The sequence below is a fragment of the Pelophylax lessonae genome, assembly GCF_965119305.1.
Source record: "Pelophylax lessonae genome assembly, chromosome: 1".
Taxonomy (NCBI): domain Eukaryota; kingdom Metazoa; phylum Chordata; class Amphibia; order Anura; family Ranidae; genus Pelophylax; species Pelophylax lessonae.
This window is the reverse complement of record NC_138768.1, coordinates 367,797,566-367,817,055: the sequence shown is the minus strand read 5'-3', so window position 1 is coordinate 367,817,055 and position 19,490 is coordinate 367,797,566.

The following is a 19,490-nucleotide window of genomic DNA, read 5'->3' as shown; positions in this document are numbered from 1 at the left end:
TAGAAAGCAAGTATACTATCTTTAAAGCAGAACTCCACTATGTAGCAATCTTTATTCTTTACCCCCCCCCCCCCCCCCACACACACACACACACACACAACACACGCACAACACACGCACAACACACGCACACACTTATACACTCTTCTGTGAAGATGTTGGTCCTTTTTATTGTATTTTATTGACTTTGAAATCGCAAGGATGCATAGTACATCAAACATTCTTTTGTGCATGCATTGGCATAGTGTAAAGATCTAATGGCTTCAGATACATATGTATATAGGAAATGGACAGACGGCCAGGGTCACACAATCCTGCGGTCACGGCTCAAAGCAGGGGGTCTGGTGCATCCCTGTTCACTGCTTCAGGTGCAAATCAGGTCTGAATTTCTGCCTGAATTTACACCTGATTCGGAGCCAAAGGCGCACAGGACCCTTTCCAAATGCAGACCGCGGCCGCACCGGAGGTGTGTGAACCAGCACCATTGAGAAACCCACATCCAATTTGAATAAGTGTGAAGTGAACCCAGCCTCAATTGGCAAAAGTGAGAACCCCAGCCTCAGCCTCATTTGATAGCATAAAATAAATAACTTTTGAGCACAAAAAAATGCATTAAGATTACACTGATATATCTTACAGAACATTTTAGCTATGTTTCCTATATGCTTTTGACACTTAACATTTTATTTATTGTCTACCTTAAAACCAGAGAGAAATAAGGGCCTACATAACCATCCATGATTTTCTTTCATCCTGCGGTGCACTGGCTCGTGGAAGGGCTCAGGGGGAGTTAGCACATCACTGCAGTAATGCTTCCAACTGAGGTTTAACAGACATCATGCCTGTTTAAAGTGATCGTAAACCCTTGATTTAAAAAAAATAACCAACATGTTATACTTACCTGCTCTGTGCAATGGTTTTGCATAGAGTAGCCCCATTCCCAAGCTGTCTCTGTGTGTCAACACAGTCCCGCCTTCGCTCCCGTCTCACTGGCTGTGATTGACAGTAGCGGGAGCTACTGTCTCTGAGCCAATGAGGAGTAAGAGAGAGCTGAGAGAGATGCTGATCTTGTGCACATCGCTGGATCTAGAGCAGGCTCAGGTAAATATAAGGAAGGGGATGAGGAGAAAGGTGCTTGCAGTAGGATTTTTACCTTAGCCCTTGTTCACACTGCCGTGGCTTCAAAGTCGCATGACTTTGAATCTAACATCCATGCATGACTTCATTGTGGCTTGCATCTGACTTCTTTAACAGAAGTCAATGCAAGTTGTGTTGAAGTCGCACCAAAAGTAGTGTAGTAACCTTTTTCTAAGTCAGAGCAACTTGAGTCCCACTGATTAGAACGGTTCCATTACTGTTAATGGGGAGCGACTTGCCATGTGACTTTGAAGTGCTAGTGGCTAAATGTGAGGAGAAGAACACAGTAAACCAGATGTTATGTGTTTTTAATGTGTTTTCAGTCCAGGCCACAAGTGGACATAATCACCTAATACAGTAAAAAAACACAGGAAGATCAGACATCCATTGACCAGCACCTGCTGTTTGGCTTCTGCTGTGACTAATCACAACAGAAGGGGCACGCGCCCCCTACCCAGGTCAATTCAATAGCTTAGCACAGCTCCCTTCCTCTTTGCATATTATAGCCTTCTCCTCTTCCGAGAGTGTCAAGTTACACTCTGTGCTGGCCCAGCTGCTCTGCCCCACCCTTCACCTCCCTACATACATTTTTTTTTATGTAGCTGACTGGGGAAGAGCAAACAAGAATACTACAAAGTGCTACTTGGGTGGCAGCTCTGAGTCTGCTAACCTCACATCTAAGATCAGATTGAGGGCTTTTAGATGCCTACAAAATGGAGACTTTTACAGGTTAATAACATGCATAGAATATTTTAAATGCAAATATAACTTCTGGGAAGATTTTTAATTTAAATGAATGGTTTGGCATTAGGGTTGCTTTAATACACACTGTGGGAAGCTCATAGGTGCAATGACATCAGAATAAGCAATATCCTTAAGGAGCCCATAGAACTTTGCGAGACTGAAAAGAAGGCTGAAGTTCAGCTTTAGGGCTTGATTACACCAGCCTGGCTGCTAAAATATTTGGTTTAAGCATGCAGGCTGGTATTCATTGTGCACAGGCAGTGAGGGGAACTGCCTTTGCCTTTTTTTAGCACAATGCACTGTTTACTTGATTTTCTTTTTATTCTATTACAGTGTCAAAAACATTTTATTAATTCATTCTATTCAACAGGTAAGCTGTGTTTTGTGGGGGAAAAAATGCATGTCTGGATTTTTACATAACCCACTGCAACCCACCTTAACCACTTAAGCCCCGGAAGATTTTACCCCCTTCCTGACCAGGGGGTATTTTGCGATTCGGCACTGCGTGATTTTAACGGACAATTGCGCGGTCGTGCGACGCTGTATCTAAACGAATTTGGCGTCCTTTTTTTCCCCACAAACAGAGCTTTCTTTTGGTGGTATTTGATCAGCTGTGCGATTTTTTGATCATGCGCTATAAACAAAAAAAGAGCGTAAATTTTGCAAAAATAGCAATATTTTTCACATTTTTTTATATGAAATTTCCCCCCAAAAAAATGTAAAAATCTAAATTTTTTAACATTTTCGGCCAATTTGTTTTATGCTACATATGTTTGGTAAAAAAAAAATCGCAAAAAGCATATTTTGATTGGTTTGCGCAAAAGTTATCGCGTTTACTAACAAAGGGAAAGATTTGTCATTTTTGTTGTTTTTTTTTTTAACGCGTAATGGCGGCGATCTGCAATTTTTTTTGCGGTACTGCGACATTGTGGCGCACAGATCGGACCCTTGACTGACATTTTTGACACTTTTGGGGATACCAGTGACATTTCTACAGTAATCAGTGCACTGTTACTGTAAAAATACACTGGCAGTGAAGGGGTTAACTTTTTTTAAAGGGAGGGGCTATGTGTGTCCCTAGGGGCGTGCTTTCTACTGTGATTGGCTGTGGCTTCAGATGTATGAACAGTGATCAACGGTTCTACATAGTAGAACCGTATGATCATCCTTCATACACAGGGGAGAATGACAGGCAGCTTGTTTACACAAGCCGCCTGACTTTCTCCCTCTCCCCCGACGATCGCAGAGTGACCGGCGGACATCGGGTCCGCCGGTCACACGCGCGGGGGGTGCGTGACCGCGCGGGAGCGGGAGCGCGCCTCCGGCGGCGCCCGCTCGCTCCCTAGACCCTCACAGGCTAGCGACGTAGACCTACGTCACTTTGCCTGTGAGGGGCTGACTGCCAACGTACATCTGCGTTAGGCAGTCGGCAAGTGGTTAAGGCAGTGTTGTTGTTTGAACAGGGCACACAGAAAACAATTGTTTTCAATGTGCCCTAGCGGTGAGCCTGCATTGATCTTTGCAGATAATTGAACCCCTAAAGTAAAGAAGGTACAATTTTTTTTATGAATTACAGTATATTTGATTTTTTTAAATGCTCCTGTTATATAACGGTATCAGCTCCTGTTATATAACGGTATCAGCCAAATGATCTACTTCACTTAACAATGAGAATCAACTTAAATTACACAGGAGATCATGTGAACAGGGGATTGCAGTACCAAAACGGTAATAGGAACAGTAGAGAAGCAGGGTTAAAACATATGAAAACAATTCTACCGCAGTTCTACTAATAGCCACTGGATGGCAGCAGAGTTCCCCCCGAGTTCAGGTTACTGATAGAATAGAGAGCTAAAGAAATTTCATGTGTCCAAGATAGTAATCTTTCATTCAACAGACTTTGAGCTGAGGGGATTTCCTGCTGGCATAGACTTCACACTGGCACTGCTGATGCTGACTTCAGTCAGGAGGCTCTGAGGGCCATAGATGGGACCACCCCACTGCTTGGACAGCTTCTCTGCATGGACTGTAACAGAGTCCTCTCCAGTGACTGGGGCTTGGACAGATGCTCCATGCTCTTGTGCTCACTGCTGGTGGCCCACACACCAGACTTAACAGGGAAGGACCCAGCACCTGGGAACAGCTCACTTACCCAGTCACTGCTGTCCCATCAGGCAGGATCTCCCTGAGCACAGGAACCTGGGAGGAGCTGGCCTTTATACTCCCTGGGCGTGTCCAGGAGCTCAGGGGATGCTGGGAGCCCAGAGGATTGTGGGGAGTTGAGTTAAAGGGACTTGCACCTGAATCTGGATTAAGGGGTACTCCACTACACTCCTTGTTTTAAAGCAATCTCCTGGATTTCAGTTAGGCACAAGCTTTTCTTGGACATATTAAAGTGACTGTTTCTGTTATTCAAAAAGTGAGTAATGCAAGAGCTTCTCATTTATGCTGCAGCAGATTATGTGTCAACTGTTTACATGCTGTGTGTCTCACCATTGGCTTCACATTTGCAGAATGTTCTAATTAAACAGATAAAAGAATTCCAGACTATTGATAACTGTGCCATAAAAAGCTGCTGATATTAGAATAGATTATAACTTGTGAAATCTCAATATTCTGAACATCTCACTTGTACATAAACCTTATTGCACATTGTATATCCTTATTTGTAGTTAGAATCCATGGGGTAGAATTACTAAATCTGGAAAGTGCAAAAATTGGTGCAGCCCTGCATAGAAACCAATCAGCTTCCAGGTTTTATTGACAAAGCTTAATTGAACAAACTAAAGTTAAAAGCTGATTGGTTTATATGCACAGCTGCACAGATTCCGAGTGCTCGAGTTTTTCTAAATCAGCCCCTATGTACACTGAACAAAATTATAAACGCAACACTTTTGTTTTTGCCCCTGTTTTTCATGAGCTGAACGCAAAGATCTAAGACTTTTTCTATGTACACAAAAGGTCTATTTCTTTCAAATATTGTTCACATATCTGTCTAAATCTGTGTTAGTGAGCACTTCTCCTTTGACGAGATAATCCATCCACCTCACAGGTGTGGCATATCAAGATGCTGATTAGACAGCATGATTATTGCACAGGTGTGCCTTAGGCTGGGCACAATAAAGGCCACTCTTAAATGTGCAGTTTTACTGTATTGGGGGGGGTCCGAAAAACAGTCAGTATCTGGTGTGACCACCATTTGCTTTACACAGTGCAACACATCTCCTTCACATAGAGTTGATCAAGTTGTTGATTGTGGCCTGTGGAATGTTGGTCCACTCCTCTTCAATGGCTGTGCAGCGTTGCTGGATATTGGAATATATTGATATTGGACATATAATTGTGTACAGATCCTTGTAACATGGGGCCATGCATTATCGTGCTGCAAAATGAGGTGATGGTCGTGGATGAATGGCACAACAATGGGCCTCAGGATCTCGTCACGGTATCTCTGTGCATTCAAAATGCCATCAATAAAATGCACCTGTGTTCATTGTCCATAACATACGGCTGCCCAAACCATAACCCCATCGCCACCATGGGCCACTCTATCCACACGGTTGACATCAGCAAACCACTCACCCACACAACGCCATACACGCTGTCTGCCATCTGTCCTGTACAGTGAAAACCGGGATTCATCCGTGAAGAGAACACCTCTCCAAAGTGCCAGATGCTATCGAATGTGAGCATTTGCCCACATTCAACAGTTTGTGCAGAAATTCTTTGGTTACACAAACCGATTGTTGCAGCAGCTGTCCGGATGGCTGGTCTCAGACTATCTTGGAGGTGAAGATGCTGGATGTGGAGGTCCTGGGCTGGTGGGGTTACACGTGGTCTGCGGTTGTGAGGCCGGTTGGATGTACTGCCAAATTCTCTGAAACGCCTTTGGAGACGGCTTATAGTAGAGAAATGAACATTCAATTCACAAGCAACAGCTCTGGTGGACATTCCTGTAGTCAGCATGCCAATTGCACGCTCCCTCAAAACTTGCTACATCTGTGGCCTTGTGCTGTGTGATAAAACTGTACAATTTAGAGTGGCCTTTTATTGTGGCCATCCTAAGTCTTAGATATTTGAGTTCAGTTCATGAAAAATGGGGGCAAAAACAAAAGTGTTGCGTTTATAATTTTGTTCAGTGTACAGTATATCCCTTTGTAAATAGACTCAGCCCTTAATATAAGATCTGGCTGTCTATCATTAGAATCAAGGCACTCTTAACAGAAAACGTTCTACAAATGGCATATACAGGACCAGAGTGATGGACATATTGTAAGGTTACATACCACAGAGAAAAATTAGATACTGCTTTCTAATGGCGTGGTACAACCTCAAGTGTGCTTATCAGCTAAGTGTGTTTGAAGAGGTTTGTAGATATTTCATGCCACTTGAACTGACCACTTGAAAAACTTTTTTTCCTTTGGCACTAATAAAATACTTTGTTGCTTTCTGACGTGCCCCACAACCTATTGCCTGACACCTTTTTATTCCTTTAGGCCAGGTAACTTGTGCTAGTGGCAAAATTGCTTTGGAGAACAAATATGGGCAATCAGTATTATGATAGAAAAACTGTGCAAGGCGTCAAAAAGCCCTTAAGCCAGGTAGACACTATTATTTTTCTGTAAAACCATAGAAAGTGCCATGCTAAAAATATGTAAATATTTGGATGGATCCAATATATGCGATAACCTGTGATTCTATATATATAAAATCAATTAAGAACTATATAATACTGCATCTCATATAAAAAGTGCAACATGCTTTTAATATGAGATGCAGTATTATATGGTTCTTAATTTATTTTATGTAAAGTATATAGAATCACGGGCTATCACATATATTGGATCCATCCAATTATTTTCATATTTTTAGCATGGCACTTTCTATGGGTTTACAGGACTAACAATATAGTTGCATTGTAGTGCCAGCAGCTGGTCAATTTATTTATTTTTTAGTAAGCGCAGTAGTTCCCCTACATTTACTATTATTTTTCTTCCAGTCAACCCAGCAGGTTGAACGAAAAAAAAAACTCATCAGCCCCGATCCTAGCCGATGTACTAACAATCCGACGTTAGTACAGCTATCTGGTATGGAACTGGCCCCGGAGTATTTTAATACTCATACTTTGAAGACAATAACCCATTTGAAGGTCATCAATGGTGTAATTTTTTCCATCAAACCCACTGGTTGAACAAAAAAAAAAAAGAATGTATACTGTATGGGCTGCCTATGTTTACCATTCCCATTGGGGGAGTGATAAAAGCAGGTGGTTGAGTCATGGTTTTACTACCCCCATCAATCCTTTTAAAGCGGAGTTCCACCCATTTTTAATAGGTTGGAATACATAGCTGTATGTAATCCCCTTTAAAACGGCTTTTACCAATGGAAACTTTTTTTTTTTTTTTTTTGCTAGTAAATACCTTAATTTCTGCTTTATTCCTCCTCTCCTCACTTCCGGGTCCGATCGCGATGACGTCATTCGGCGATTCGCAGTGTCTGCTGGGATGTATTCTATTCCAGAAATCTCACAGTAGCTGAGCTGTAGTGAGCCGTGCCTGCCCCGCCTCCGCCCTGCCTCCTCTCATTAAGTTGTATTGTATGAATGTATTAAGGCCGTTCTCTGCCCCGCCTCCGCCCCGCCTCCTCTGCCCACCTCCTCTCATTGAGTTGTATTCATACAATACAACTCAAAGAGAGGAGGCGGGGCGGAGGCGGGGCAGAGAACGGCCTTAATACATTCATACAATACAACCAATGAGAGGAGGCAGGGCGGAGGCGGGGCAGAGAACGGCCTTAATACATTCATACAATACAACTTAATGAGAGGAGGCGGGGCGAAGGCGGGGCAGGCACGGCTCACTACAGCTCAGCTACTGCGAGATTTCTGGACTAGAATACATCCCAGCAGACACTGCGAATCGCCGAATGACGTCATCGCCAATCGGACCCGGAAGTGAGGTGAGGAGGAATAAAGCAGAAATTAAGGTATTTACTAGCAAAAAAAAAAAAAAAGGTTCCATTGGTAAAAGCCGTTTTAAAGGGGATTACATAGATCTAAAGTTCCAAAAATGGGTGGAACTCCACTTTAAGATGTATACCTGCTGCAACTAGGATGCTTTGCTTCACAGCACAGCAGAATTTAAACCCTTTTTTTAATGCAACCAATTTGCATTTGCAACATGGTGGTGCAGTCTTTTACTGGATAAAACAAGCAGCTGCGGAGGTGACATATCGCCTCCCAGCTGTCAAACACCCTCTGAAAAATCATCCATTGTGGATTGCTCTTTAAAGAGCAACACTATTGTACACAAGCCCTTATTGGAGTCTTGTCAGGATTCAAGTCCATTTACTCTGTAGAGACTGGTCACTTGGAGTAAATCCTCATACACTGGTGGTGTAATGTTGATTAAACTCTGTGTACAGTAGTGTAAATTTCACTGGGAAGAAAATGGAAAATTGAATGTCAAATACTTATTGCAATTTTCTTTTCCTGATGAGCTCCATGGCAGCGCACCTGAGAACAAAGCCTGGGACCTGAGGAGCTGGTACAGCAAAAAGGAGACACTGTAATTTGACAGGTAGTAGTTGATTAATGCCCCTTCCACACTTGTGTGACTTGTCCTGCGACTTGGGACTTCCAATGAGTACTGTTCATGTCTGTACGACTTCAAAGTAGTCCTTACAAAACGTTTGTTCGACTTTGATGCGTCTTGAGATCCATAGACCTCAAGAATACACAGGAATTGCTTCAAGTCGCGTCAAAGTTGCAGCAAAGTCGCACAACTTTCAGGTCGCACAAGTGTGAAAGGGGCCTAAATTAGAAATTCATAGACGTTTCCTCTACCTTCTCCATGAATGATGCTCTTCTGAGAAGGTTGGCATATTGGCAATTCTGTGGGGAGGAGGGGAGCATACATCAGGCAGGCAAAATCAAATCCTGTGGCAATCCTCTTCATCCGAGAAAGCCTCCTATTAGATTACAGTGTGTGCTTTTGTCTTCTTTTTGCTATCCCAGCTCCTCGGGCCCCAGGCGCTGTTCCTAAGTATGCTGCCATGGAACCATCAGGAAAACCATCATTTGTGGTGGGGTGGAATCTATCTGATGGAGCATGTCCTTTTTAGCTAAATTCTCAACTTGGTGTTAAGGACAACATCAGTCTAGGGTTTTAGAAAAAAATGATAGTTAAAAAAATAAATAAATGAGACTATAGGTTCTGCGAAATACAAACAGATTATTAGTCCTAGGAATGTATGCTTGTAACTATATTTGAAGCAAAAACATGGTAACCTATGTAATTAAAGCTATATGTTATGTTTGAAAGTACTCAAAAGGGTTAATCACCATAACATTCAATTATGGAAATGCAAAAATTTGAAAAAAAAAATAAAAAATCCAGTTTGTAACCTGCCTGACCTCTATCTTATTCACACTTTAGCAGCAGGTGTGATGGGGGTAGGCTGTTTGCTGAAAGATGATGTTTTATGAATAAATTACTGAAGAATGGGCTGAGGGTGCTGGATGGTTTTAACAGCTGCCTACTCTCACCACTGCTTTAAAATAAGTGGCTTCTGTGCAAACATTGTTTTTAGGAAAGTGATTTAATGATTGGTTTAAATGCTATGCCACACCTGCTTATCACGTGATAAGATAAATTCACACTATGTAATAAGTAAAAACATGCTAGGTCTGCATTTTACAAATCCAGCAGTGACATTTAACCACTTGTGGGTACAACGATAAAATGACAATGGCATTGTGTGCCTTTGTTGTATTAAGTGCCTTGACTCTCACAATGGTTTTAAAACTGGACATGCATACCCAGGTCTGGGCCACATGCATGAGAATCCACTGAAGATTATTATCATCTATGGATAAAAGTTTTCAATGCTGAGCAGGGAGAGTGAAAATGAAACTGTGTCGAGGGTTAAATGCCAGCATTTGGAGGATCTGACTGTTGTTGCTCTACACAAGATCAATCTTTCATGAACTGATGCACCTACGGCAGACGACAAGCCCACTCTCAATTCCATGATGTCAGCTTGTGTCCCAGCTCTTTGGTGGGAACAGTACCCCCAAAGATCGGAGGGTCCACCAGGGGTGCAACCAAATATGACGTGGTACAGCAAGTGATCTGTCACTGAATGTTGTATGGTTGTAACTTTTAGACCACTTCAGCCACTTAGTGAGTCCAACTCCTCCACTTCTAACGGTCTAGACCCTTCAACATCTGGTTCAAGGTGAAGTTAAACCTCTTGCACGTCTCTTTACCTTGTGGGTGAAGTGGCTCACCATGACCTGTACATGGTGATAGTCATTTTCAGACGGGTCGAGACATAGGTCTGCGCAAATTGTTGCATTCCGGTGTGCACCCCACAGCTTAAACACAGAGCAACAGAGGCAGTTGCTAGGGGTATACACATGCCATGGTTAGAACACTAAGCTTCACAGCCATGGCAGACATTTTTTCTAATTATATTTTTAAATTTTTATTTTTTCACACTTTTTAAAAATATTTGTTTATTTATATACATTTTTTTTAACTGGCCTGTTGAAGGAATGTGGTGAAATAGGGTCTAAACAGATTTTTTAAAAATCAGATATTTTTTAAATCAGAACACGTTTAAGACACAGAAATGGACTAAGAACATGGATTCATCAGCCCTTTCTTTGCAGCCTCAGCTGCACAGATGAATAAATAGGAAGCACGGAAGGAACAAGAGTATCGGTGTCTGCAATAAGGCCCATGCCCCCCTTTTTAACTGATAGGGCCTGGGTCTGGTACAGGAGGACTGGCTGTACTGCCTTATTAGCAGTCCTGACACAAAGAGGGATTAGGGTGTGCCCAGGCACACCTGACATACCCTGTGTGCACACCTATGGGTCAAGAGATTTAGGAATTCAACAGTACCTTCTACTGGCTGTCAAATGTCATGGGTGGCACTTGAATGACTTTCCACTCCTTTTGACATTGAACAAATAACACAGTATTGGCAGACTTGCTCAATCAGCTGGAACAGCCTCACACACATGGCTTGCCTCTGGAACCAGGCATACGCATTGTGTACACCCCAGTGTCTTGCTTCCACATGGATTCTCTATGACCCTCAATAGAATGACCTGCCAAGTTACCATTAAGTCATGACTCATGAGGAACATCATCTTGTGGTACATTGTGTCATCTTTTAGGATGTTGGCCATAATTTATGTGGAGAAAAATCCGGACCGCACCACAGGGACAATGGAGCAAAGGATCCCCCAACATAGTTCAAATCTCATTACACAGATTAGTGGTCATATATAAGCATTACAAGTAAGCTTCCTATATTATTAACCCCTTCTTTCTCATCCTCCAAACAAAAGAGATAAAAAAAATGATAAACCAAATCCCCTCCTATTTTATTCTCTACTACGCTCACATCCCATCAGACTCCATCTCTCTTGTACATCACAGTTCCTACCCTTAACCCCGACCTCTAAGGCCCAGGTAGTTCTACTCCATAGGCTGCGTTAAATATTAGCCTCATACACCCAGCAACTTCATATATTCCTCAATTTTGTAAACTTCAGCCAGTCTTATATTCAGATATTTCCAGCGGTAGTTCTCCGCTGCATACATAGTTTTCTTCCATGTGCCGGTATCAGGCCTTTGGCTGCATTAAATAAATTGGTAACAACGTGTTCTTATATACCGTGACCTTTTTTTCTGTATTGTGAAACAAGCAACTCCAAGGTTCCATCTGAATACGGTCTCCTGTAATCTGGTGGATTAACCCGATAATCACTTCCCAAAAAACTTGTATCTTTGTGCACTCCCACCACAGATGCGCAAAGGTCCCAGGACCCTCACATCCTCACATCCAGCAAGTTGGGGATATCTCTGCTCCGAACCTCTGAGCCCTCTGTGGGGCGAGATATCATCTAGCAAATAGCATGTAACACATCTCTGTTGTCCTTAGATCAACTGATGAGTAGCAAGCTAATCTCAAAACTTTCTTACTCTTTTACTCATCTCAGAGGGATCCTAGTTCCTGTTCCCATTTCCCTAAATAAGTCGGGTATTCAGGTTTCCCTTAGTAGGATCTTATATATTTTTGATATACAATGCTTGATACATGTGGGAGAGCTAAACAGATTCTCTATTGGTCTCAAATTATCCCTCCCCCCCCGCAAAGGCTGGGGTAGAGAGTGCACAAAGTGTTGTAATTGTGTATATCTCCATTTATCAAGTGGCATATTTCCCCATTTTTGTAGTAATTTCAAGAAAGTGCACAACCTATTTCCTACCATTACATCTTGTAACTGAATCACCTCATTTTTTGCCCATCTAATGAAATATAAATAGTCCTATTTTCCTGGTTTAAAATAATTTGTGTCTATTAATGAATTAAAAGGTGCATTATATTCCCAGTGAAAAAATCTACATAAACCATCCAAAATTCTTAACGTGTTACTAGTCAATATACTTGTGTTATTGGCCAAATCTCAATGTGCTCGTAGCACTCAAACCATCTTTCCCAGGTCTACCCTGTTTTGTGCGCACTCAATTTCCACCCAACTCCTACCCTTCTTATTATGCATCCAATCTGCTATTCATGCTATAGAGATTGCCTGGTGATATTTTTTAATCAGTCGCATAGTACTGCATTACTCTAGGTCGTTTATGTACCCATATATATTTTAATACCATTGCTCTTAACTTCCTAAAAAAAACCTGGCGAAGGGTGATTGGGACCATTTGGAATATATATATATATATATATATATATATATATATATATATAAGCTTGGGGAGAATATTCATTTTTACCGCGTTTATTCTGCCCAACCATAAACAGATCTATGCCTCAGGAAGTTTAACTAATCCTTTACCTTTAGTGTTGAGCGAACACGGACTGTATTATTCGTGTTCGTACCGAATAATTGGATTTTTGTTACCCGAACACGAACACGGACACTTTACTGTATATTCGGGTAAAAATCCGTGTTCGGTCGTTTTATTTCCGGGTTTTGCATGCTTTGGCGCTCTTTTCATGGCGGGCTTTCAACAGCCAATCAACAATCGTTTAACTGGTGTGCCTTAAGCCATCCCAGCCATGCCTGCAAATGTCTCAGTAGCTGTGATTGGCCGTCTGAAGCATGTGACCAAGTCTTTATAAGTTCGAGGCAGCCGCAGCGGCGTCATTATGCTGCTTAGATCAGGGACAGAGCACACATCAACGTGCTGGCTGCTGATTAGGGAAAGATAGGCAGGAAAAAACCATTTGTGTCCGGATAGAATTGAGGGACAGGTCGGAGTGTTTAGGCAGGGCGAGTTGTAGGCATTTTAGGTATAGAGTCTGCTGAATTATAGGGTCAGTGTGTTCTACAAACTACAATCGATATTGCTGTGTGGGGTGGGGTCTGCACTTAGTTCTCCTGATCTACGATCTCTTCTCAATCCTGTTAGGGACAGAGTCTGCTGAATTTTAGGGAAAGTGTGTTCTACAAACTACAATCGATATTGCTGTGTGGTGTGGAATAGGAGATAGGCAGGTGTCAGTGATCCACATCCATTTTTCTGTGTGTGGGCTGCAGTGAACACAATCTTTTTGGGGTGCAGTGAACACAATCCTTTTGGAGTGCAGTGAACAAAATATTTGTGGGGTGCAGTGAACAAAACCTTTGTGGGGGTACAGTGAACACAATCTTTGTGGGGTGCAGTGAAGACAATCCTTGTGGGGTGCAGTGAAGACAATCCTTGTGGGGTGCAGTGAACAAAATCTTTGGGGGGTACAGTGAACACAATCTTTGTGGGGTGCAGAGAAGACAATCCTTGTGGGGTGCAGTGAACAAAATCTTTGGGGGGGTACAGTGAACACAATCTTTGTGGGGTGCAGTGAACAAAACCTTTGTGAGGTGCAGTGAACACAATCTTTGTGGGGTGCAGTGAAGACAATCCTTGTGGGGTGCAGTGAAGACAATCCTTGTGGGGTGCAGTGAACAAAATCTTTGGGGGGTACAGTGAACACAATCTTTGTGGGGTGCAGTGAACAAAACCTTTGTGGGGTACAGTGAACACAATCTTTGTGGGGTGCAGTGAACAAAACCTTTGTGGGGTACAGTGAACACAATCTTTGTGGGGTGCAGTGAAGACAATCCTTTTGGAGTGCAGTGAACACAATCTTTGTGGGGTACAGTGAACACAATCTTTGTGGGGTGCAGTGAACAAAACCTTTGTGGGGTACAGTGAACACAATCTTTGTGGGGTGCAGTGAACACAATCTTTGTGGGGTGCAGTGAACAAAACCTTTGTGGGGTGCAGTGAACACAACCTTTGTGGGGTACAGTGAACACAATCTTTGTGGGGTGCAGTGAACACAATCTTTGTGGGGTACAGTGAACACAATCTTTGTGGGGTACAGTGAACACAATCTTTGTGGGGTGCAGTGAACAAAACCTTTGTGGGGTACAGTGAACACAATCTTTGTGGGGTGCAGTGAACAAAAACTTTGTGGGGTACAGTGAACACAATCTTTGTGGGGTGCAGTGAAGACAATCCTTTTGGAGTGCAGTGAACAAAATCTTTGTGGGGTACAGTGAACACAATCGTTGTGGGGTGCAGTGAACACAATCTTTGTGGGGTACAGTGAACACAATCTTTGTGGGGTGCAGTGAAGACAATCCTTGTGGGGTGCAGTGAAGACAATCCTTGTGGGGTGCAGTGAACAAAATCTTTGGGGGGTACAGTGAACACAATCTTTGTGGGGTGCAGTGAACACAATCTTTGTGGGGTGCAGTGAAGACAATCCTTTTGGAGTGCAGTGAACACAATCTTTGTGGGGTACAGTGAACACAATCTTTGTGGGGTGCAGTGAAGACAATCCTTGTGGGGTGCAGTGAACAAAATCTTTGGGGGGTACAGTGAACACAATCTTTGTGGGGTGCAGTGAACAAAACCTTTGTGGGGTACAGTGAACACAATCTTTGTGGGGTGCAGTGAAGACAATCCTTTTGGAGTGCAGTGAACACAATCTTTGTGGGGTACAGTGAACACAATCTTTGTGGGGTGCAGTGAACAAAACCTTTGTGGGGTGCAGTGAACAAAACCTTTGTGGGGTACAGTGAACACAATCTTTGTGGGGTGCAGTGAACACAATCTTTGTGGGGTGCAGTGAACACAACCTTTGTGGGGTACAGTGAACACAATCTTTGTGGGGTGCAGTGAACAAAACCTTTGTGGGGTACAGTGAACACAATCTTTGTGGGGTACAGTGAACACAATCTTTGTGGGGTGCAGTGAACAAAACCTTTGTGGGGTACAGTGAACACAATCTTTGTGGGGTGCAGTGAACAAAACCTTTGTGGGGTACAGTGAACACAATCTTTGTGGGGTGCAGAGAAGACAATCCTTTTGGGGTGCAGTGAACACAATCTTTGTGGGGTACAGTGAACACAATCTTTGTGGGGTGCAGTGAACACAATCTTTGTGGGGTGCAGTGAACAAAACCTTTGTGGGGTGCAGTGAACACAATCTTTGTGGGGTGCAGTGAAGACAATCCTTTTGGAGTGCAGTGAACACAATCTTTGTGGGGTACAGTGAACACAATCTTTGTGGGGTGCAGTGAACAAAACCTTTGTGGGGTGCAGTGAACAAAACCTTTGTGGGGTACAGTGAACACAATCTTTGTGGGGTGCAGTGAACACAATCTTTGTGGGGTGCAGTGAACACAACCTTTGTGGGGTACAGTGAACACAATCTTTGTGGGGTGCAGTGAACAAAACCTTTGTGGGGTACAGTGAACACAATCTTTGTGGGGTACAGTGAACACAATCTTTGTGGGGTGCAGTGAACAAAACCTTTGTGGGGTACAGTGAACACAATCTTTGTGGGGTGCAGTGAACAAAACCTTTGTGGGGTACAGTGAACACAATCTTTGTGGGGTGCAGAGAAGACAATCCTTTTGGGGTGCAGTGAACACAATCTTTGTGGGGTACAGTGAACACAATCTTTGTGGGGTGCAGTGAACACAATCTTTGTGGGGTGCAGTGAACAAAACCTTTGTGGGGTGCAGTGAACACAATCTTTGTGGGGTGCAGTGAAGACAATCCTTGTGGGGTGCAGTGAAGACAATCCTTGTGGGGTGCAGTGAAGACAAACAATCCTTGTGGGGTGCAGTGAACAAAATCTTTGGGGGGTACAGTGAACACAATCTTTGTGGGGTGCAGTGAACAAAACCTTTGTGGGGTACAGTGAACACAATCTTTGTGGGGTGCAGTGAACAAAACCTTTGTGGGGTACAGTGAACACAATCTTTGTGGGGTGCAGTGAAGACAATCCTTTTGGAGTGCAGTGAACACAATCTTTGTGGGGTACAGTGAACAAAACCTTTGTGGGGTACAGTGAACACAATCTTTGTGGGGTGCAGAGAAGACAATCCTTTTGGGGTGCAGTGAACACAATCTTTGTGGGGTACAGTGAACACAATCTTTGTGGGGTGCAGTGAACAAAACCTTTGTGGGGTACAGTGAACACAATCTTTGTGGGGTGCAGTGAACAAAACCTTTGTGGGGTACAGTGAACACAATCTTTGTGGGGTACAGTGAACACAATCTTTGTGGGGTACAGTGAACACAATCTCATACTTCTGAAGCTTTGAGGGTGCTGCCTGTTCTATACTCCTCCTCCTCCTCCTCCTCATCCATCCTTTTAGGTGTACAAACAATAGTAATTGGGGCCTAGTGTGCTTCTGTACGTGTGAAAAACATACACTTTTTTTGATCATATTTCCTATTCCGTTATTCAATAAAAACCTTTGGGGCTCACTTAAATTGCGGAATAGTCTGTGTCGGTACGTGTGAGATCCACCTTTCCAAGTTTTTGGGGTTCATCTCATACTTCTGAAGCTTTGAGGGTGCTGCCTGTTCTATACTCCTCCTCCTCTTCCTCATCCATAGGGTTGAGCGAACACCTAGATGTCCGTGTTCGACGGGTTCGGCCGAACTTTAAAAAAAAGTCCGGGTCCGTGTCCCGGACTTTTACCGAACTTTTCCCGGACACCGAACCCCATTGAAGTCAATGGGGACCCGAACTTTAAGGCACTAAAATGGCTCTAAAACACCAAAGGAAAGGGCTAGAGTGCTGCAAATGGCAGCAAAACGTAATTAAGAGCATGGCAAGTGCTCTGCAAACAAATGTGGATAGGGAAATAACTTAAAACAACAAAAAAAAAACAGAAAAATAAAACAATGTTCTTCTTCATCTCTGAAGGACGAGGCCCATATGGAGTAGGAGGGAGGTTGAGGTGGTGGTGGATGTGGCGGTGACATAGGCGTGCGCACAGGGTGTGCTGGGTGTGCCTGGGCACACCCTAATCACCTAGGGCACATAGCATTGCCAGTGAGGAGATGGGAAAGATCTCCCTGGGACCTGCTCTGCTCTATTTCTCCTTGCCTACAGGTACATGGCCCCGATACATTACTCTCCCTGCTGGCAAACACATGCATGTGTATTTCAACTTTGGGGTGCACACCTTAATGCAATAGGCTGCGCACACCTATGGGCGGTGTAGGTGGAAGCGGCGGTGGAGGAGGACCAGGGCCGGATTAACAGCATCATGGGCTTGGTGCTGAGGATTTTGAAGGGCCTTAAGGGCCGTGCCTTGCCATGCACCCAGAGGAGGAAGGGTGCAGCCATGCATGCCTAATTCAACATGGGATGCTGTCTCTGAAGCCCATAAACACATCCATGCATCGCCAACTGTCCCTCCTTGTCCGGCCTTCACGCTGTGTGGGGAGGTTCTGAGGGTGCTGCCTGGGGAAGCGAGCATAGAAGCCAGACTTCTGTGTTTACAAGTGACAGAAGAGCGGTAACAGTGAATATGGCCAACCCGGGGCCTATATAAAAGGTAGGGGCCTGGAGCTGCAGCTCCAATAGCCCCTACATTAATCTGGCCCTGAGGAGGAGGACGAGGTAGCCAACACTGCTTCTTTTCAAAAATTTTAAATGAGGGTACACCCCAAAAGAGTGAGAAAGAGCAAAAATGGAACAATGGGTGGGTAAGGTCGGTATCCATTGCTATTCTGCATAAGGTACGGAAAAGTCCCGTGGGATCCATGCCTGGTTCATTTTAATGAACGTGAGCTTGTCCACATTGTCTCTGGACAGGCGGCTGCGCTTGTCTGTTATAACGCCCCCAGCCGTGCTAAATACCCGTTCAGATAATACACTGGCTGCAGGGCACGCCAGCACCTCCAAGGCGTAAAGGGCAAGCTCAAGCCATGTGCCCAATTTGGAGACCCAGAAGTTGAAGGGGGCAGACCCGTCATTCACTACATGTAGGCGTGTGCACACATACTGCTCCACCATGTTGGTAAAATGCTGCCTCCTGCTAAGACGTTCCATCTGAGCTGCTGGTGCTGCTGTTTGTTGTGGCGTGCTGACAAAGCTTTTCCACATTTCGGCCATGCTAACCCTGCCTTCTGAGGTGCTGGCGGTGCCCTGGTTGCGTTGGCGACCTCCTCCTCCTCCTCCTCTGCCTTGTGCTTCCACTGTGGCCCCGCTGTCAGATGGGAATGCCAGCAGCATGGCGTCTACCAGCGTGCGCTTGTACTCGCGCATCTTGCGATCGCGCTCCAGTGAGTGAATTAAGGACGGTACGTTGTCCTTGTAACGGGGATCCAGCAGCGTGGCCACCCAGTAATCAGCACAAGTTAGAATGTGGGCAACTCGGCGGTCGTTGTGGAGACACTGCAGCATGTAATCGCTCATGTGTGCCAGGCTGCCCAGAGGCAACGAAAGGCTGTCCTCTGTGGGAGGTGTATCGTCCGTGTCCTCTGTATCCCCCCAGCCACGCACCAGTGATGGCCATGAGCTGGCCTGGGTGCCACCCTGCTGTGAACATGGTTCCATCTCCTCCTCCAGCTCCTCCTCCTCCTCATCCTCCTCATCCTCCAGAACTGTGCCCCTGCTGGACAATTGCGTCCCTGGCGTTTGCGTGTGCAGGAACCCACCCTCGGAGCCCCTTGCGAATGACTGCCCTGAAAGCCTTGGAAATGTTACCTCTTCATCCTCCTCCTCCTCCTCATCCTGTGCCACATCCTCTTCCATCATCGCCCGAATTGTTTTTTCAAGGAGGCATAGAAGTGGGATAGTTAAGCTGAGAACGGCGTCATTGCCACTGGCCATGTTGGTGGAGTACTCAAAACAGCGCAACAAGGCACACAGGTCTCGCATGGAGGCCCAGTTAAATTAAATAGCGGAATAGAAAATATGATCCAAAAAAAGTGTATGTATATCACACGTACACAACCACACTGGGCCCCAATTACTATTGTTTGTACCCCTAAAAGGCTAGATGAGGAGTAGGGGGAGTATGGAACAGGCAGCACCCTCAAACCTTCAGAAGTATGAGATGAACCCCAACAACTTGGAAAGGTGGATCTCTCTCACACGTACCGACACAGACTATCCCGCAATTCAATTGATCCTCAAAGGTTTTTATTGAATAGCGGAATAGGAAATATGATCAAAAAAAGTGTATGTATCTCGCACGTACACAACCACACTAGGCCCCAATTACTTTTGTTTGTACCCCTAAAAGGCTAGATGAGGAGTAGGGGGGGTATGGAA